This window comes from Mesoplodon densirostris, chromosome 1, assembly GCF_025265405.1.
Source record: "Mesoplodon densirostris isolate mMesDen1 chromosome 1, mMesDen1 primary haplotype, whole genome shotgun sequence".
NCBI classification, from domain to species: domain Eukaryota; kingdom Metazoa; phylum Chordata; class Mammalia; order Artiodactyla; family Ziphiidae; genus Mesoplodon; species Mesoplodon densirostris.
In genome coordinates, this window is record NC_082661.1 from 133,100,360 (window position 1) to 133,122,457 (window position 22,098).

The 22,098-nt window shown below is 39.2% G+C and overlaps 1 pseudogene; it reads left to right on the plus strand.

Moving 5' to 3' along the window:
* Positions 1–14,067: 14,067 nt before the first annotated feature.
* On the plus strand, positions 14,068–21,845 carry LOC132488568 (heterogeneous nuclear ribonucleoprotein A3-like; annotated as a pseudogene).
* The last annotated feature ends 253 nt before the right edge of the window (positions 21,846–22,098 follow it).

Genomic DNA, 22,098 nt, shown 5'->3' on the forward strand with positions numbered 1-22,098 from the left:
TTGCAGCATGCATGTGGGATCTAGTTCCCCAACCAGGGATTGAACCTGGGTCCCCTGCATTGGGAGCACAGAGTCTTACCCACTGGACCACCAGGGAAGTCCCTAGTTGCGAACTTTGAAAGATGCAAACGTGCATTCACATGTCCAATCACATAAGTTACTTCACGTGTCTGGTGTACATTGTCATGTGCATGCATCCTCTACAAGTGGCTGTGCTTTTGTGTACTTTACTGTACAGTATTGTATAGAGTACAGTAGTACAATATCTTTATTTCAAGCCCAGGATGTCTGGAAGGAAGCATAAAAGCAGCAGTGATGTAGCTGGTACTGTTAAGAAACATCAGCTATCATACTGTACTACTGTACTTTTCAAGGTACTGTACTGTAAGATTAAAAGTGTTTTCTTTATTTTTCGTGTTTGTTTTTTATGTATTATTTGTGTGAAAAGTATTATAAACCTATTACAGTACAGTACTATATAGCTGATTGGGTTAGTTGGGTACCTAGGCTAACTTTGTTTGACTTAAGAACAAATTGTACTTACGAACGCACTCTCTAAATGGAACTTGTTTGTATGTAGGGGACTTACTGTACCTATATCTGTGTCAGCCACTACTGCCAGGTGAAAGTATCTTGAGTATAAACTCACCAAGCAGGTTCTTTGCCAAGCAAGCCCAACTAAAGATATGAAGAGAATGCATATGACCTAGTTGATTACACTTTTAATAAAATCTAATAATTTAAAATTAGATGTTAAGTAGATATTAAACATAAGAGAAAAGCTCTTTTGAAGAAAGATGATCAAAAATAAATTAGGAGTTTGGGATTAAAATATATACACTACTATATATAAAATAGATAACCAACAAGGACCTACTGTATAACACAGGGAACTCTACTCAATATCTTGTAATAACCTATAATGGAAGAGAAGGTAAAAAAATGAATGTATTTATTTGTATAACTGAATCACTTTGCTGTACACCTGAAACTAAGACAACACTGTAAATCAACTATATTTCAATAAAAATTAAAAAAATAAAGGTGACTTAAAATAAAATAATAAAATCTATAAATATTTTTAATATTCACTGCTTAATTCCGTCTAACTCCGATGTCTCCTCAGTCCAATTAGACCTCATTGAAATTTTGCTATCAAAGAGAAGGTTTGGTTGTAGGTTGTAGGCCTGTTCAGAGCTTCTCTTTGCCTGATTCTGCTGTGTCCTTGCTGGTCAAGGTAGCCTTTAGAGTAACAGTTGGCAAACTTTTTCTATAAAGGATCAGATAGTAATTTTTTTTTAGCTTTGTGGGCCATAAGGTCTTTGTGACACCTACTCAGCTCTGCCTTTGTAGTGTAAAAGCAGCCATGGACAATGTGTAAATGAATGGGCATGGCTGTGTTCTAATAAAACTTTATTTACAAGAACAGGTCAGTGGGCCATAGTTTGACAACCTGCTTTAGAGTTTAATTTGCCTGGAACTCATGAATATCTCCCTGTTTTAGTTGCTCTTGGCTAGAAATTTAGATGTGTCCATCAGGAAGATGATTGATTCCTTTGAATATGTAACAGGAGAGTAGCCTTATGATGATGTTCATCCAGTTAGGAAAGTTAACATCATCATTATACAAAAACACACTTTTTTGGTATTCACCAAGGGTAAGGGGATCTCTTATGTCAGGGTTTTCCTTTCAGAATGCTCATTACCCTACTCTTCATTTTCAGGTTCTTAAATTAGTTTAAAATTTTAGCTATTATAATTTTCTACTTTTAACCAGAATGTCTGTATTCGTATTATTTACCTTCTAGGTCTTTAACAATTGGTTTATCCTTGGGTTGCCAGAATTAGCAAATAAAAATATAGGATGCTCAGTTAAATTTGAATTTTAGATAAACAATGAAAAATCTTTTAATTATAAGTTTCATACAATATTGGGGAACCCATAAAAATCTGTTGTTTTTCTGCAAATAAAATGTAAATGGGCATTCTGTATTTTATATGTCAACCCTAGGTTATTCTCCACCTCAACATTTTCAAAACATATTCAGAAAATAACTTTTCATGTACCATCACAGGGGTTTCAGCACCATTATTAAAGTTTGCTCTAAATGTGCTTTCATCTACTTTTCATGTATTTTGCTGAAGTATTTCTTTCCATAATAATTTAAACTACCTACTGTATGTAAAGGAAATTATACATGTTACTCACTTTCAAGGAGCTTAGCAACCACTTCCTATGTAGACTTTATTCTGTTTCTTGTCTCCTAGTTTTCCTGACTACCCAACTAACCAACCAAATACTCTCTCATTTTACATGCACCAATGTGCTACATCTTCTATTTATCAACTCATCTACTCTTTTTGTGGTATTTTACTTTTTCTACCTAGATGATAATTTGTACCTCACACCTCCTGCATTTAGACAAAAGCAAGACATATATTATAAAACTTTTGATGTTTTCAATTTTTATCAAAGTAGTACATGTACATTATTTAAAAAATAAATAATACTCATAGGCTAGTATATTTTTTTAAATTTTTATTTTATATTGGAGTATAGTTGTTTAACAATGTTAGTTTCAGGTGTACAGCAAAGTGATTCAGTTATACATATACATCTATCTATTCTTTTTCAAATTCTTTTCCCATTTAGGTTATGACAGAATATTGAACAGAGTTCTCTGTGCTGTACAGTAGGTCCTTGTTGGTTCTAGTAGTCAATATTTAATAAGAGCAGCCATCTGCCCCATTCTCTCCTCTCCTGACTTCTACTACCTTGAGATAAACATGTTCATATCTTTTAAATTGACTATTCTGATAAATACCTCTGTTTATGTTGCTAGTCCTTATTTTTTCAGTTCAACTTTATACCTCTTCTTATTTTTTCAGTATTGTTATATCACATTATTTGATTATTCACAGGTGACTCAAGAAGTGTTCTATGATTACGTTTCTTTTCTTGCTAATTTTTTGCTTTTCTTGGAGTTAATGTTAATATCTAAGGTCTAATGGAGTTAATATCTAATGTTGTAGTTTGTTTCATTTTCTATATATCTATTGCTAGTTAATCTCCACTCTATTTACAGAGACGTCTTTTAAATTTCTCTAAACATGGTAGATATTTTGCCAGCTTCTCATCTTGGAGACATCTTTCCTGGGCTTCTGTCCTCACATTTCAATTGGGAATACTTGACCTCTATGTCTGTTGCATTGATTCACCCTGCGTGCTTCCATCATCAACCTGGAAACTCCTTGTGCCTTATGTGCTCTATTTCTTGTTTCTTGGGTCACTTTGGTTTATTCCAAAATTTTAGTTTGTTTAGACTGTGTATGAGATTCTTATGAGACAACTACATTGAGATATGTAGTAAACAAAAGGAACTTAGAGAGAGGTCTGTTCTCTAGATAAATATTTGTAAATCATTAATATATAATCTTTGTAGATAGTAGAGGTAATAAATGTATAGGTGATCTCCCAGGATTGAGAAGAGTAGGGATTAAGAAGAGATTTCACACCGAGGATGAAACCTGAATGTATACAGACAAGGACCTGGAGGTAGAAGAAGATTCTGTAACTTAGGCTGAGATAACCAGGTAGGAATAGTAAGGGAAAATCAAGAAAACATGGGGGCAACTGAAGCCAACATACAACCCAGTGTCACTCCTGGGCATATACCCAGAGAAAACCTTAACTCAAAAAGACACATGCACCCCAATGTTCATTGTAGCACTATTTAAAACAACCAGGACATGGAAGCAACCTAAATGTCCATCAACAGAAGAATGGATAAAGAAGATGTGGGATACTACTCAGTATATATATACAATGGAATACTACTTAGCCCTAAAAAAGAACAAAATAATGCCATTTGCAGAAACATGGATGGACTTAGAGATTGTTGTACTGAAGTAAGTACACAGAAACAAAAGTATCATATGACATCACTTATATGTGGAATCTAAAAAAACCACTAGTACAAATGAACTTATTTATAAAACAGAAGTATAGTCACAGATGTAGACAACAAACTTATGGTTACCAGGGGATGGGGGGGAGGGATAAATTGGGAGATTGGGATTGACATATACACACTACTATATAAAAAATAGACTACTAATAAGAACCTTCTGTATAGCATAGGAAACTCTACTTAGTACTCTGTAATGGCCTATATGGGAATAGAATCTAAAAAAGAGTGAATATATGTATACATATAACTGATTCACTTTACTGTAGAGCAGAAACTAACACAACATTGTAAATCAACTATACTTCAATAAAATTTTTAAAAAGAAGAAGAAGAAAGTGACCACCTGTATGAAAATATGGTTATATGATGAGGTTTGTTGCATTTATTTAGCAGCATGTAAGTAATTGATGAAAGTATTTCAGGTAGAATTAAGAGGGATAATTTTAGTGGTTGAGTAATTATAAAAAGGAAAGAATCATGGTCATAGTAAAATACTAATAAGAAGGAGTTAGAAAAGGAAGTGTTTGGAGACACAGGGAGAAGTGGAGAAAATCAACAGAGTACATGATAAATAAAAGGATGGTTTTTTTCTTAACATCTTTATTGGAGTATAATTGATTTACAGTGGTATGTTACTTTCTGCTGTATAACAAAGTGAATCAGCTCTATGTGTACATATATCCCATACTGCCTTCCTCTTCTGTCTCCCTCCCACCCTCCCTATCACACCCCTCTAGGTAGTCACGAAGCACCAAGCTGATCTCCCTGTGTGATGCAGCTGCTTCCCACTAGCTATCTATTTTACATTTGGTATTGTATATATGTCCATGCCACTCTCTCACTTTGTCCCAGCTTACCCTTTGCCCTCCCTGTGTCCTCAAGTCCATTCTGTGTGTCTGTGTCTTTATTCCTATCCTGCCCCAGGTTCTTCAGAACCCTTTTTTTTTGTTTGTTAGATTTCATATATATGTGTTAGCATATGGTATTTGTTTCTCTCTTTCTGACTTACTTCACTCTGTATGACAGTCTCTAGGTCCATTCACCTCACTACAAATAACTCAATTTAATTTCTCTTTATGGCTGAGTAATACTCCATTGTATATATGTGCCACACCTTCTGTATCCATTCATCTGTCAATGCACACTTAGGTTGCTTCCATGTCCTGGCTATAGTAAATAGAGCTGTAATGAACATCGTGGAACATGACTCTTTTGGAATTATGGTTTGCTCAGGGTATATGCTCAGTAGTGGGATTGCTGGGTCATATGGTAGTTCTAATTTAGTTTATTTTTATTTTTTTTAAATTAATTAATTAATTAATTTTATTTTTGGCTGTGTTGGGTCTTCGTTTCTGTGTGAGGGCTTTCTCTAGTTGTGGCAAGTGGGGTCCACTCTTCATCGCGGTGCGCGGGCCTCTCACTATCGCGGCCTCTCTTGATGCGGAGCACAGGCTCCAGACGCGCAGGCTCAGTAGTTGTGGCTCACGGGCCCAGTTGCTCCATGGCATGTGGGATCTTCCCAGACCAGGGCTCGAACCCGTGTCCCCTGCATTGGCAGGCAGATTCTCAACCACTGCGCCAGCAGGGAAGCCCTAATTTAGTTTTTTAAGGAACCTCCATGCTGTTCTCCATAGTGGCTGTATCAATTTACATTCCCACCAACAGTGCAAGAGTGTTCCCTTTTCTCCACACCCCCTCCAGGATTTATTGTTTGTAGATTTGTTCATGATGGCCATTCTGATTTGTGTGAAGTGATATCTCATTGTAGTTTTGACTTGCAATTCTCTAATGATTAGTGATGTTGAGCAATCTTTTGTGTGTTTGTTGGCAATCTGTATATCTCCTTTGGAGAAATGTCTATTTAAGTTTTCTGCCCATTTTTGGACTGGGTTGTTTGTTTTTGTGATATTAGAGTTGCATGGGCTGCTTGTATATTTTGGAGATTAATCCTTTGTAAGTTGTTTCATTTGAAAATATTTTCTCCCATTCTGAGGGTTGTCTTTTGGTCTTGTTTATGGTTTCCTTTGCTGTGCAAAAGCTTTTAAGTTTCATTAGGTCCCATTTGTTTATTTTTGTTTTTATTTCCATTTCTCTAAGAGGTGGGTCAAAAAGGATCTTGCTGTGATGTATGTCATAGAGTGTTCTGCCTATGTTTTCCTCGAAGAGTTTTATAGTGTCTGGCCTTCCATTTAGGTCTTTAATCCATTTTGAGTTTATTTTTGTGTATGGTTTAGGGAGTGTTCTAATTTCATTTTTTCACTTGTAGCTGTCCATTTTTCCCAGCACCACTTATTGAAGAGGCTGTCTTTTATCCATTGTATATTCTTGCCTCCTTTATCAAAGGTAAAGTGACCATATGTGTGTGGGTTTATCTCTGGGCTTTCTATCCTGTTCCATTGATCTATATTTCTGTTTTTGTGCCAGTAGCATACTGTCTTGATTACTGTAGCTTTGTAGTATAGTCTGAAGTCAGGGAACCTGAGTCCTCCAGCTCCGTTTTTCTTTCCCAAGAATGTTTTGGCTATTCGGGGCTTTCTTTGTGGTTCCATACAAACTGTGAAATTTTTTGTTCTAGTTCTGTGAAAAATGCCAGTGGTAGTTTGATAGGGATTGCATTGAATCTGTAGACTGCTTTGGGTAGTAGAGTCCTTTTCACAATGTTGATTCTTCCAATCCAAGAACATGGTATATCTCTCCATCTGTTTGTATCACCTTTAATTTCTTTCATCAGTGTCTTATAGTTTTCTGTATACAGGTCTTTTGTCTCCTTAGGTAGGTTTATTCTTAGGTATTTTATTCTTTTTGTTACAATAGTAAATGGGAGTGTGTCCTTAAATTTGCTTTCAGATTTTTCATCATCAGTGTATAGGAATGCAAGAGAATTCTGTGCATTAAAACTGTATCCTGCTACTTTACAAAATTCATTGATTAGCTCTAGTAGTTTTCTGGAAGCATATTTAGGACTCTCTATGTATAGTATGTCATCTGCAAACAGTGACAGTTTTACTTCTTTTCTGATTTGGATTCCTTTTATTTCTTTTTCTTCTCTGATTGCTGTGGCTTAAACTTCCAAAACTATGTTGAATAATAGTGGTGAGAGTGGACAACCTTGTCTTGTTCCTGATCTTAGTGGAAATGGTTTCCATTTTTCACCATTGAGAACAATGTTGGTTGTGGGTTTGTCATATATGGCCTTTATTATGTTGAGGTAAGTTCCCTGTATGCCTACTTTCTGGAGGGTTTTTATCGTAAATTGGTGTTGAATTTTGTTAAATGCTGTTTCTGCATCTATTGAGATGATCATATGGTTTTTCTCCTTCATTTTGTGAATGTTTGATCACATTGATTGATTTGTGTAAATTGAAGAATACTTGCATTCCTGGGATAAACCCCACTTGATCATGGTGTATGATCCTTTAAATGTGCTGTTGGATTCTGTTTGCTAGTATTTTGTTGAGTATTTTTGCATCTATGTTCATCAGTGATATTGCCCTGTAGTTTTCTTTCTTTGTGACATCTTTGTCTGGTTTGGTATCAGGGTGATGGTGGCCTTGTAGAATGAGTTTGGGAGTGGTCCTCCCTCTGCTACATTTTGTAAGAGTTTGAGAAGGATAGGTGTTAGCTCTTCTCTAAATGTTTGATAGAATTTGCATGTGAAGCCATCTGGTCCTGGGCTTTTGTTTGTTGGAAGATTTTTAATCACAGTCTCAATTTCAGTGCTTGTAATTGGTCTGTTTATATTTTCTATTTCTTCCTGATTCAGTCTTGGAAGGTTGTGCATTTCTAAGAATTTGTCCATTTCTTCCAGGTTGTCCATTTTATTGGCATAGAGTTGCTTGTAGTAATTGCTCATGATCCTTTGTTTTTATGCAGTGTCAGTTCTTACTTCTCCTTTTTCATTTCTAATTCTATTGATTTGAGTCTTCTCCCTTTTTTTCTTGATGAGTTTGGCTAATGGTTTATCAATTTTGTTTATCTTTTGAATGAACCAACTTGTAGTTTTATGGATCTTTGCTGTCGTTTCCTTCGTTTCTTTTTCATTTGTTTCTGATCTGATCTTTATGATTTCTTTCCTTCTGCTAACTTTGGGATTTTTTTGTTCTTCTTTCTGTAATTGATTTAGATGAAAGGTTACGTTGTTTATTTGAGATGTTTCTTGTTTCTTGAGGTACGATTATAGTGCTATAAACTTCCCTCTTAGAACTGCTTTTGCTGCATCCCATAGGTTTTGGGTCATTGTGTTTTCATTGTCGTATGTTTCTAGGTATTTTTTGATTTCCTCTTTGATTTTTTCAGTGATCTCTTGTTTTTTTAGTAGTGTATTGTTTAGATTTCATGTGTTTGTATTTTTTTTTTACAAATTTTTTCATGTGATTGGTATCTAATCTCATAATGTTGTTTTAGGAAAAGATACCTGGTACAATTTCAATTTTCTTAAATTTATCAAGGCTTGATTTATGAGCCAAGATATGATCTATCCTGGGGAATGTTCCTTGAACAGTTCAGAAGAATGTGTATTCTGTTTTTTCTGGATGGACTATCCTACAAATATCAATTAAGTCTACCTTGTTTAATGTATGATTTAAAGCTTGTGTTTCCTTATTTATTTTCATTTTGGATAATATGTCCATTGGTGAAAGTAGGGTGTTAAAGTCCCCTAATATTATTGTGTTACTGTTGATTTCCCCTTCTATAGCTGTTAGCATTTGCCTTATGTATTGAGGTGCTCGTATGTTGGGTGCATAAATATTTACAATTGTTATATATTCTTCCTGGATTGATCCCTTTTTTTTTTTTTTCGTGGTACGCGGGCCTCTCACTGTTGTGGCCTCTCCGTTGCAGAGCACAGGCTCCGGACGCGCAGGCTCAGCGGCCATGGCTCACAGGGCAGCTGCTCCGCGGCATGTGGGATCTTCCCAGACCGGGGCACGAACCTGTGTCCCCTTCATCGGCAGGCGGACTCTCAACCACTGCGCCACCAGGGAAGCCCCTGGATTGATCCCTTGATCATCATGTAGTGTCCTTATTTGTCTCTTGTAATAGTCTTTATTTTGAAGTCTATTTTTTCTGTTATGAGATTGCTACTCCAGCTTTCTTTTGATTTCCATTTTCCATCCCCTCACTTTCAGTCTGTATGTGTCCCTAGGTCTGAAGTAGGTCTCTTGTAGATGGCATATATTTGGGTCTTGTTTTTGTATGCATTCAGCCAGTCTATTTCTTTTTGTTGGAGCATTTAATCTATTTACATTTAAGGTAATTATTGATATGTATGTTCCTACTTCCATTTTCTTAATTCTTTTGTGTTTGTTTTTGTAGGTCCTTTCCTTCTCCTGTGTTTCCTGCCTAGAGAAGTTTCTCTAGCATTTGTTGTAAAGGTCGTTTGGTGGTGCTGAATTCTCTTACCTCTTGCTTGTCTGTAATGATTTTAATTTCTACGTCAAATCTGAATGAGATCCTTCCCAGGTAGAGTAATCTTGGTTGTAGTTTTTCCCTTTCATCACTTTAAATATGTCCTGCCACTGCCTTCTGGCTTGCCGAATTTCTGCGGAGAAATCAGCTGTTAACCTTAGGGGGATTCCCTTGTAAGTTATTTGTTGTTTTTCCCTTGCTGCTTTTAATATTTTTTCTTTGTATTTAATTTTTGATAGTTTGTTTAGTTTGTGTCTTGGTGTGTTTCTCCTTGGATTTATCCTTTATGGGACTCTCTGCACTTCCTAGACTTGATTAACTATTTCCTTTCCCATATTAGGGAAGTTTTCAACTATAATCTCTTCAAATATTTTCTCAGTTCCTTTCTTTTTCTCTTCTTCTCTGGGACCCCTAGAATTCTAATGTTTGTGCATTTAATGTTGTCCCCCAGGTCTCTGAGACTGTCCTCAAGTCTTTTGATTCTTTTTTCTTTATACTGTTCTGGGGCATTTATTTCCACTATTTTATCTTCCAGGTCACTTATTCATTCTTCTGCCTTGGTTATTCTGCTGTTGATTCCTTCTAGAGAATTTTTAATTACAGTTATTTTGTTATCATTGTTTGTTTACTCTTTAGTTCTTCTAGGTCCTTGTTAAACGTTTCTTGTATTTTCTCCATTCTATTTCCAATATTTTGGATCATCTTCATTGGGATTACTCTGAATTCTTTTTCAGGTAGACTGCTTATTTACTCTTCTATTGTTTGTTCTGGTGTATTTTTACCTTGCTCCTTCATCTGCTGTGTATTTCTCTGTCTTCTCATTTTGTTTAACTTACTCTCTTCGGGGTCTCCTTTTTGCAGGCTGCAGGTTCATAGTTCCTGTTGTTTTTGGCGTCTGCCCCCAGTGTGTTAAGTTGGTTCAGTGGCTTGTGTATGCTTTCTGGTGGAGGGGACTAGTGCCTGTGTTCTGGTGGATGAGGCTGGTACTTGTCTTTCTGGTGGGCAGGACTGCGTCTGGTGTTGTGTTTTGGTGTGTCTGTGAACTTATTATGATTTTAGGCTGCCTCTCTGATAATGGGCGGGGTTGTGTTCTTGTCTTGCTAGTTGTTTGGTATGGGATGTCCCACACTGTAGTTTGTTGGTTGTTCAGTGGAGCTGTGTCTTAACGTTGAGATGGAGATCTCTGGGAGAGCTTTTGCTGTTTGATGTTACATGGAGACGGGATGTCTCTGATTGTCCAACGTCCTGAATTTGGGTCTCCCACCTAAGGGGCTCAGACCTGACACCGGGCTGGAGCAGCAAAACACTGTAAGCCACACAGCTAGGAAGAAAAGCGAGAAAAAAAAGAGAAAGAAAAATAAAATAAAATAATGTAAATAAAATTATTAAAATTAAAAATTAAAAATTAATTTTAAAAAAAGAAAGAAAGAAAAGGGCAACCAAACCAATACACAAATCTACCAATGATAACAAGTGCTATAAACTATACAAAAAAACAAAAGGACAGACAGAGCCCTAGGACAAATGGTAAAAGCAAAGCTATACAGACAAAATCACACAAAGAAGCATACACATACACACTCAGAAAAAGAGAAAAAGGAACTATATATATATATATATATATATGGAAGAGAAAAAGTAAATCAATAAACCAATCTATACATGGTAATAAGCTCTAAATACTAAAGTAAGATAAACATAAAACCAGAAAACATATCCCATGTCTACAGTTGCTCCCAAGGTCCACCGCCTCTATTTTGGGATGATTCATTCTCTATTCAGGTATTCCACAGATGCAGGGTACATCAAGTTGATTATGGAGATTAAATCCACTGCTCCTGAGGCTGCTGGGAGAGATTTCCCTTTCTCTTCCTTGTTTGCACAGCTCTTGGTGATCAGCTTTGGATTTTGCCCTGCCTCTGTGTGTAGGTCATCTGAGGGCGTCTGTTCTTCACCCAGACAGGATGGGGTTAAAGTGGCTGCTGATTAGAGTGCTCTGGCTCCCTCAGACCAGGGGAAGGGAGGGGTATGGTATGCGGGCTAGCCTTCAGTGGCAGAGGGCAGCGTGATGGTGCAACAGCCTGAGGCGTACCCTGTGTTCTCCTGGGGAAGTTGTCCCTGGATCACGGGACCCTGGCAGTTGCAGGCTGCACAGGCTCCCAGGAGGGGAGGTGTGGATAGTGACTTGTGCTTGCACACATGCTCCTTGGTGGCTGCAGCAGCAGCCTTAACGTTTCATGCCCGTCTCTGGTGTCCACGCTGATAGCTGGGGCTCACACCCATCTCTGGAGCTTGTTTAGGCCGTGCTCTGAATCCCCTCTCCTTGTGCACTCCAAAACAATGATCTCTTGCCTCTTTGGCAGTTCCAGACTTTCTCCTGGACTCCCTCCTAGCTAGCTGTGGCACACTTGCCCCCTTCAGTCTGTGTTCATGCAGCCAACCCCAAACCTCTCCCTGGGATCTGAGCTCCGAAGCCCGAGCCTCAGCTCCCATCCCCCACCTGCCTTGGCAGGTGCGCAGACAAGCCTCTCAGGCTGGTGAGTGCTGGTCAGCACCAATCCTCTGTGCAGGAATCTCTCCACTTTGCCCTCTGCACCCCTGTTGCTGCGCTCTCCTTCATGGCTCCGATGCTTCCCCCCCCACACACACACCCCATCTCCACCTGTGAAGGGGCTTCCTAGTGTGTGGAAACATTTCCTCCTTCGCACCTCTCTCCCAGAGCTGTAGGTCCCATCCCTATTCTTTTGTCTCTGTTTCTTCTTTTGCCGTACCCAGGTATGTGGGGGAGTTTCTTGCCTTTTGGGAAGTCTGAGATCTTCTGCCAGCGTTCAGTAGGTGTTCTATAGGAGTTGTTCCACATGCAGATGTATTTTTGATGTATTTGTGGGGAGGAAGGTGATCTCCATGTCTTACTCCTCTGTCATCTTGAATGTCCTCCTCAAAAAGGATGATTATTAATGCACGTAGCTTTGTAGGTCTTAAGGTTGGGAATTCAAAGGGGTTCCCCTCTTATCATTTTTATGATGAAAAACCATGAATGACTCAAGTTGAGATTTCGGGACAAAGGGGGACTTTTGTGAAAATGAGAGAGAGAATTGAGAAGAACTCTTAGTATTTCCAAGGAGTATAGGAGGATCCAGTTGGTCTTGGTGAGCACAAGTTTATAGTTGGATCAATCTAACTAGTTGTAGGTACTTATAAGGTGAAGAGGCAGAGAAGGCAGACATTTCTAATTATTCAAAGTAAGGTTTTGTTTGATGTAGGAAAGGATAGGAAAATGAAGAAAGGACTGAGAATAATGACCAAAGGGGCAAAATCATTAGGATTAGGATTACTAAGGATCAAAACAATGGGATCAATAGTAATTAGGATAAAAATAGATTAAAATAAAAGGGTCTGTATCCCCGGGATCCTGATGAGTTTGGTATAGCAGGGCATGATTAAATGAATCAACTTGGAGGATAGGAGGCTGTTTTCAGAAAGTAAGGTGAATGAATCCATTATTTCAGAGGAGAAACTGAGTCAGGTGATGAAAATATGCATGTATGCTTATGAAATGTGGGGTGAAGTGGTGTTGAGATCACTGAAGTGAGATAATGAAATAACTAATTTGATAGGTTGGTGAACTGATCATACGAATGAACATGAAAAGCATTCAGGTTGATTGTAGGCCCTGTAAGAGTAGATGAAGTTCAAGTGGTTGTATCATCAAATGCCATGCTCCTTAATGAGTAATGATCTATGAGGACAGGAGAGAAGAAGATAGACCTGGGATCCAGATTCTGAGGCATATATGAATGAATAAATAAACATGCTACTCATGGGAGCACTCAATAAGAGATGTTACTATTCAGGAGTATATTAGTCAGAATAGGCTAGCATGTGCTGCTGAAATAAACAGCATCTAATTCCCAGGGGGTTACCTAACAAAGTTTTTATTACATAAACGTCACTGTAAGGTGGAGAGACTCTCTAGGACAGCTTTTCTTTATGGGGTAGCTCAGTATTCCTGCATATTTCATATTATGTCACCTGCATAGCAAGGTAAGTTTTCCACAAGTAAATGAAAATAGCATAGAAATTCACATACTGGCTTTTAAATACTTTTCGAAAGTGATGCAATGTCCCTTCCTCTCACATTTCATTGGGCCATGACAGTTAGATGGTCATACCTAACTTCAAGGGGGTAGCAAGACATATATATTCAGGAAGGCAAAGAAAATATGAAATGTTCTCCATTGTATAATTTGACCCCCTTTATTGTAGATTAATTGACCATAAGTGTGTGGGTTTATTTCTAGGCTTTCTATACTACTACATTGAACTATATTTCTGTTTTTGTGCCAGTACCATAGTGTTTTGATTACTGTAGCTTTGTAGTATAGTCTGAAGTCAGGGAGATGATTCTTCTGGCTCTGTTTTTCTTTCTCAAGATTGCTTTGACTATTTGGGATCTTTTGTGTTCCCATACAAATTAAAAAAAATTTGTTCTAGTTCATTGGTAATTTGATAGGGATTGTGTTGAATCTGTAGATTGCCTTGGGTAATATAGTCATTTTGACAATATTTATTCTTTGAATCCAAAACACAGTATATCTTATAAGTGGTGCCGGGAAAACTGGACAGCTACATGTAAAAGAATGAAATTAACACTTTCGGAGTTGGAAGAGGCGAGTCCGGTCTCAAAATGGAGATAAAACCGCCACCCAGCCACCCCCAGCATGACTCCAGCCATCGCTGCCGCCACTGGGGGGAGGAGGGCCATGATCCAAAGGAAACAGAACAGTTGAGAAAACTGTTTATTGGTGGTCTGAGCTTTGAAATTACAGATGATAGCTTAAGAGAACATTTTGAGAAATGGGGCACACTTACAGATTGTGTGGTGATGAGAGACCCCCAAACAAAACGTTCCAGGGGCTTTGGTTTTGTTACTTACTCTTGTGTTGAAGAGGTGGATGCAGCAATGTGTGCTCGACCACACAAGGTTGATGGGCGTGTAGTGGAACCAAAGAGAGCTGTTTCTAGAGAGGATTCTGTAAAGCCTGGTGCCTGTCTAACAGTGAAGAAAATTTTTGTTGGTGGTATTAAATAAAATAAAGAAGAATATAATTGGAGAGACTACTTTGAAAAGTATGGTAAGATTGAAACCATAGAAGTTATGGAAGATAGGCAGAGTGGAAAAAAAAGAGGATTTGCTTTTGTAACTTTTTTTTTTTTATTTTACAAATTTAATCAGTTATACATATACATATGTTCCCATATCCCCTCCCTTTTGCGTCTCCCTCCCACCCTCCCTATCCCACCCCTCCAGGCGGTCACAAAGAACCGAGCTGATCTCCCTGTGCTATGCGGCTGCTTCCCACTAGCTATCTACCTTACGTTTGGTAGTGTATATATGTCCATGCCGCTCTTTCACTTTGTCACAGCTTACCCTTCCCCCTCCCCATATCCTCAAGTCCATGCTCTAGTAGGTCTGTGTCTTTATTCCTGTCTTACCCCGATGTTCTTCATGACATTTTTTTTTTCTTAAATTCCATATATATGTGTCAGCATACAGTATTTGTCTTTCTCTTTCTGACTTACTTCACTCTGTATGACAGACTCTAGGTCCATCCACCTCATTACAAATAGCTCAATTTCATTTCTTTTTATGGCTGAGTAATATTCCATTGTATATATGTGCCACACCTTCTTTACCCATTCATACGATGATGGACACTTAGGTTGTTTCCATCTCCGGGCTATTGTAAATAGGGCTGCTATGAACATTTTGGTACATGTCTCTTTTTGAATTATGGTTTTCTCAGGGTATATGCCCAGTAGTGGGATTGCTGGGTCATATGGTAGTTCTATTTGTAGTTTTTTAAGGAACCTCCATACCGTTCTCCATAGTGGCTGTACCAATTCACATTCCCACCAGCAGTGCAAGAGTGTTCTCTTTTTTCCACACCCTCTCCAGCATTTATTGTTTCTAGATTTTTTGATGATGGCCATTCTGACTGGTGTGAGATGATATCTCATTGTAGTTTTGATTTGCATTTCTCTAATGAGTAAAGATGTTGAGCATCCTTTCATGTGTTTGTTGGCAGTCTGTATATCTTCTGTGGAGAAATGTCTATTTAGGTCTTCTGCCCATTTTTGGATTGGGTTGTTTGTTTTTTTGCTATTGAGCTGCATGAGCTGCTTATAAATTTTGGAGATTAATCCTTTGTCAGTTGCTTCATTTGCAAATATTTTCTCCCATTCTGAGGGTTGTCTTTTCGTCTTGTTTATGGTTTCCTTTGCTGTGCAAAAGCTTAGAAGTTTCATTAGGTCCCATGTGTTTATTTTTGTCTTTATTTCCATTTCTCTAGGAGGTGGGTCAAAAAAGATCTTTCTGTGATTTATGTCATAGAGTGTTCTGCCTATGTTTTCCTCTAGGAGTTTGATAGTGTCTGGCCTTACATTTAGGTCTTTAATCCATTTTGAGCTTATTTTTGTGTATGGTGTTAGGGAGTGATCTAATCTCATACTTTTACATGTCCCTGTCCAGTTTTCTCAGCACCACTTATTGAAGAGACTGTCCTTTCTCCACTGTACATTCCTGCCTCCTTTATCAAAGATAAGGTGACCATATGTCCGTGGGTTTATCTCTGGGCTTTCTATGCTGTTCCATTGATCTATCTTTCTGTTTCTGTGCCAGTACCATAATGTCTTGATTACTGTAGCTTTGTAGTATAGTCTGAAGTCAGGGAGCCTGATTCCTCCAGCTCCATTTTTCGTTCTCAAGATTGCTTTGGCTATTCGGGGTCTTTTGTGTTTCCATCCAAATTGTGAAATGTTTTGTTCTAGTTCTGTGAAAAATGCCATTGGTAGTTTGATAGGGATTGCATTGAATCTGTAGATTGCTTTGGGTAGTAGAGTCATTTTCACAATGTTGATTCTTCCAATCCAAGAACATGGTACATCTCTCCATCTATTTGTATCATCTTTAATTTCTTTCATCAGTGTCTTATAATTTTCTGCATACAGGTCTTTTGTCTCCTTAGGTAGGTTTATTCCTAGATATTTTATTCTTTTTGTTACAATGGTAAATGGGAGTGTTTCCTTGATTTCACTTTCAGATTTTTCATCATTAGTATATAGGAATGCCAGAGATTTCTGTGCATTAATTTTGTATCCTGCAACTTTACCAAATTCATTGATTAGCTCTAGTAGTTTTCTGGTAGCATCTTTAGGATTCTCTATGTATAGTATCATGTCATCTGCAAACAGTGACAGCTTTACTTCTTCTTTTCCCATTTGGATTCCTTTTATTTCCTTTTCTTCTCTGATTGCTGTGGCTAAAACTTCCAAAACTATGTTGAATAAGAGTGGTGAGAGTGGGCAACGTTGTCTTGTTCCTGATCTTAGTGGAAATGGTTTCAGTTTTTCACCATTGAGGACGATGCTGGCTGTGGGCTTGTCATATATGGCCTTTATTATGTTGAGGAAAGTTCCCTCTTTGCCTACTTTCTGCAGGGTTTTTATCATAAATGGGTGTTGAATTTTGTCAAAAGCTTTCTCTGCATCTATTGAGATGATCATATGGTTTTTCTCCTTCAGTTTGTTAATATGGTGTATCACGTTGATTGATTTGCATATATTGAAGAATCCTTGCATTCCTGGAATAAACCCCACTTGATCATGGTGTATGATCCTTTTAATGTGCTCTTGGATTCTGTTTGCTAGTATTTTGTTGAGGATTTTTGCATCTATGTTCATCAGTGATATTGGCCTGTAGTTTTCTTTCTTTGTGACTTCCTTGTCTGGTTTTGGTATCAAGGTGATGGTGGCCTCATAGAATGAGCTTGGGAGTGTTCCTCCCTCTGCTATATTTTGGAAGAGTTTGAGAAGGATAGGTGTTAGCTCTTCTCTAAATGCTTGATAGAATTCCCCTGTGAAGCCATCTGGTCCTGGGCTTTTGTTTGTTGGAAGATTTTTTATCACAGTTTCAATTTCAGTGCTTGTGATTGGTCTGTTCATATTTTCTATTTCTTCCTGATTCAGTCTTGGCAGGTTGTGCATTTCTAAGAATTTGTCCATTTCTTCCAGGTTGTCCATTTTATTGGCATAGAGTTGCTTATAGTAATCTATCATGATCTTTTGTATTTCTGCAGTGTCAGTTGTTACTTCTCCTTTTTCATTTCTAATTCTATTGATTTGAGTCTTCTCCCTTTTTATCTTGATGAGTCTGGCTAATGGTTTATCAATTTTGTTTATCTTCTCAAAGAACCAGCTTTTAGTTTTATTGATCTTTGCTATCGTTTCCTTCATTTCTTTTTCATTTATTTCTGATCTGATTTTTATGATTTCTTTCCTTCTGCTAACTTTGGGATGTTTTTGTTCTTCTTTCTCTAATTGCTTTAGGTGCAAGGTTAGGTTGTTTATTCGAGATGTTTCCTGTTTCTTAAGGTGGGATTGTATTGCCATAAACTTCCCTCTTAGAACTGCTTTTGCTGCATCCCATAGGTTTTGGGTCGTCGTGTCTCCATTGTCATTTGTTTCTAGGTATTTTTTAATTTCCTCTTTGATTTCTTCAGTGATCACTTCGTTATTAAGTAGTGTGTTGTTTAGCCTCCATGTGTTTGTATGTTTTACAGCTCTTTTCCTGTAATTGATATCTAGTCTCATAGCATTGTGGTCGGAAAAGATACTTGATACAATTTCAATTTTCTTAAATTTACCAAGGCTTGATTTGTGACCCAAGATATGATCTATCCTGGAGAATGTTCCATGAGCACTTGAGAAAAATGTGTATTCTGTTGTTTTTGGATGGAATGTCCTATAAATATCAACTAAGTCCATCTTGTTTAATGTATCATTTAAAGCTTGTGTTTCCTTATTTATTTTCATTTTGGATGACCTGTCCATTGGTGAAAGTGGGGTGTTAAAGTCCCCTACTATGATTGTGTTACTGTCGATTTCTCCTTTTATGGCTGTTAATATTTCCCTTATGTATTGGGGTGCTCCTATGTTTGGTGCATAAATATTTACAATTGTTATATCTTCTTCTTGGATCGATCCCTTGATCATTATGTAGTGTCCTTCTTTGTCTCTTCTAGTAGTCTTTATTTTAAAGTCTATTTTGTCTGATATGAGAATTGCTACTCCAGCTTTCTTTTGGTTTCCATTTGCATGGAATATCTTTTTCCATCCCCTTACTTTCAGCCTGTATGTGTCTCTAGGTCTGAAGTGGGTCTCTTGTAGACAGCATATATATGGGTCTTGTTTTTGTATCCATTCAGCCAGTCTGTGTCTTTTGGTGGGAGCATTTAGTCCATTTACATTTAAGGTAATTATTGATATGTATGTTCCTATTCCCATTTTCTTAATTGTTTTGGGTTCATTATTGTAGTTCTTTTCCTTCTGTTGTGTTTCTTGCCTAGAGAAGTTCCTTTAGCATTTGTTGTAAAGCTGGTTTGGTGGTGCTGAATTCTCTCAGCTTTTGCTTGTCTGTAAACGTTTTAATTTCTCCATCAAATCTGAATGAGATCCTTGCTGGGTAGAGTAATCTTGGTTGTAGGTTTTTCTCCTTCATCACTTTAATTATGTCCTGCCACTCCCTTCTGGCTTGTAGAGTTTCTGCTGAGAGATCAGCTGTTATCCTGATGGGGATTCCCTTGTGTGCTATTTGTTGTTTTTGCCTTGCTGCTTTTAATATGATTTCTTTGTGTTTAATTTTTGACAGTTTGATTAATATGTGTCTTGGTGTATTTCTCCTTGCATTTATTCTGTATGGGACTCTCTGTGCCTCCTGGACTTGATTAACTATTTCCTTTCCCATATTAGGGAAGTTTTCAACTATAATCTCTTCAAATATTTTCTCAGTCCCTTTCTTTTTCTCTTCTTCTTCTGGAACCCCTATAATTCGAATGTTGGTGCATTTAATGTTGTCCCAGAGGTCTCTGAGACTGTCCTCTGTTCTTTTCATTCTTTTTTCTTTATTTTGCTCTGCAGCAGTTATTTCCACTATTTTATCTTCCACCTCACTTATCCGTTCTTCTGCCTCAGTTATGCTGCTATTGATCCCATCTAGAGTATTTTTCATTTCATTTATTGTGTTTTTAATCGATGCTTGATTCATCTTTAGTTCTTCTAGGTCCTTGTTAACTGTTTCTTGCATTTTGTCTATTCTATTTCCAAGATTTTGGATCTGGGAAATAGAATCTTGGATCATCTTTACCATCATTATTCTGAATTCTTTTTCAGGTAGACTGCCTATTACCTCTTCATTTGTTAGGTCTGGTGGGTTTTTATCTTGCTCCTTCTCCTGCTGTGTGTTTTTCTGTCTTCTCATTTTGCTTATGTTACTGTGTTTGGGGTCTCCTTTTTGCAGGCTGCAGGTTCGTAGTTCCCGTTGTTTTTGGTGTCTGTCCCCAGTGGCTAAGGTTGGTTTAGTGGGTTGTGTAGGCTTCTTGGTGGAGGGGACTACTGCCTGTGTTCTGGTGGATGAGGCTGGATCTTGTTTTTCTGGTGGGCAGGTCCACGTCTGGTGGTGTGTTTTGGGGTGTCTGCAGACTTTTTATGATTTTAGGCCACCTCTCTGCTAATGGGTGGCGTTGTGTTCCTGTCTTGCTAGTTGTTTGGCATAGGGTGTCCAGCACTGTAGCTTGCTGGTCGTTGAGTGAAGCTGGGTGCTGGTGTTGAGATGGAGATCTCTGGAAGATTTTCGCCGTTTGATATTATGTGGAGCTGGGAGGTCTCTTGTGGACCAGTGTCCTGAAGTTGGCTCTCCCACCTCAGAGGCACAGCACTGACTCCTGGCTCCTCAATTTGGGATGATTTGTTGTCTATTCATGTATTCCACAGATGCAGGGTACATCAAGTTGATTGTGGAGCTTTAATCCGCTGCTTCTGAGGCTGCTGGGAGAGGTTTCCCTTTCTCTTCTTTGTTCTCACAGCTCCTGGGTCTCAGCTTTGGATTTGGCCCCGCCTCTGCGTGTAGGTCGCCGGAGGGCGTCTGTTCTTCGCTCAGACAGGACAGGGTTAAAGGAGCAGCCTCTTCGGGGCCTCTGGCTCACTCAGGCCCGGCGGGAGGGAGGGGCACGGAGTGCGGGGTGAGCCTGCAGCGGCAGAGGTCGGCGTGACGTTGCACCAGCCTGAGGCACGCTGTTTGTTCTCTCAGGGAAGCCGCCCCTGGATCCCGGGACCCCAGCAGTGGCAGGCTGCACAGGCTCCCGGAAGGGCGGTGTGGACAGTGACCTGCGCTCGCACACAGGCTTCTTGGCGGCGGCAGCAGCAGCCCCAGCGTCCCACGCCCGTCTCTGGGCTCCGCGCTTTCAGCCGCGACCTGCGCCCATCTCTGGAGCTCCTTTACGCGGCGCTCTTAATCCCCTCTCCTCACGCACCAGGAAACCAAGAGGGAAGAAAAAGTCTCCTGCCTCTTCGGCAGCTCCAGAGTTTTCCCGGACTCCCTCCCGGCCAGCTGTGGCACATTAGCCCCCTTCAGGCTGAGTTCTCGCCGCCAGCCCCAGTCCTCTCGCTGCGCTCTGACCGAAGCCCGAGCCTCAGCTCCAGCGCTGCCCGCCCCGGCGGGGGAGCAGACAAGCCTCTTGGGCTGGTGAGTGCCGCTCGGCACCGCTCCTCTGTGCGGGAATCTCTCCGCTTTGCCCTACCCAGGTATGTGGGGAGTTTCTTGCCTTTTGGGAGGTCTGGGGTCTTCTGCCAGCGTTCAGTAGGTGTTCTGTAGGAGTTGTTCCACGTGTAGCTGTATTTCTGGTGTATCTGTGGGGAGGAAGGTGATCTCCGCGTCTTACTCTTCCGCCATCTTACCCGGAAGTCTCTGCTTTTGTAACTTTTGATGATCATGATACAGTTGATAAAAATGTTGTTCAGAAATACCACACTATTAATGGGCATAATTGTGAAGTGAAAAAGGCCCTTTCTAAACAAGAAATGCAATCTGCTGGATCACAAAGAGGTTGTGAAGGTGGATCTGGCAACTTTATGGGTCGTGGAGGAAACTTTGGAGGTGGTGGAGGTAACTTTGGCCGTGGTGGAAACTTTGGTGGAAGAGGAGGCTATGGTGGTGGAGGTGGTGGCAGCAGAGGTAGTTATGGAGGAGGTGATGGAGGATATAATGGATTTGGAGGAGATGGTGGTAACTATGGCAGTGGTCCTGGTTACAGTAGTAGAGGAGGCTATGGTGGTGGTGGACCAGGATATGGAAACCAAGGTGGTGGATATGGTGATGGTGGTGGAGGATATGATGGTTACAATGAAGGAGGAAATTTTGGAGGTAACTATGGTGGTGGTGGGAGTTATAATGATTTTTGAAATTATTGTGGACAACAGCAATCAAATTATGGACCCATGAAGGGGGGCAGTTTTGGTAGAAGAGGCTTGGGAAGTCCCTATGGTGGTGGTTATGGATCTGGTGGTGGAGGTGGTGGATATGGTAGCAGATGTTCCAAAAACGCAGAAGAAAAGGGCTACAGTTCTTAGCAGGAGAGAGAGCGAGGAGTTGTCAGGAAAGCTGCAGTTTACTTTGAGACAGTCGTCCCAAATGCATTAGAGGAACTGTAAAAATCTGCCACAGAAGGAACAATGATCCATAGTCAGAAAAGTTACTGCAGCTTAAACAGGAAACCCTTCTTGTTCAGGACTGTCATAGCCACAGTTTGCAAAAAGTGCAGCTATTGCTTAATACAATGCAGTGTCAATTAGATGTACATTCCTGAGGTCTTATATCTGTTGT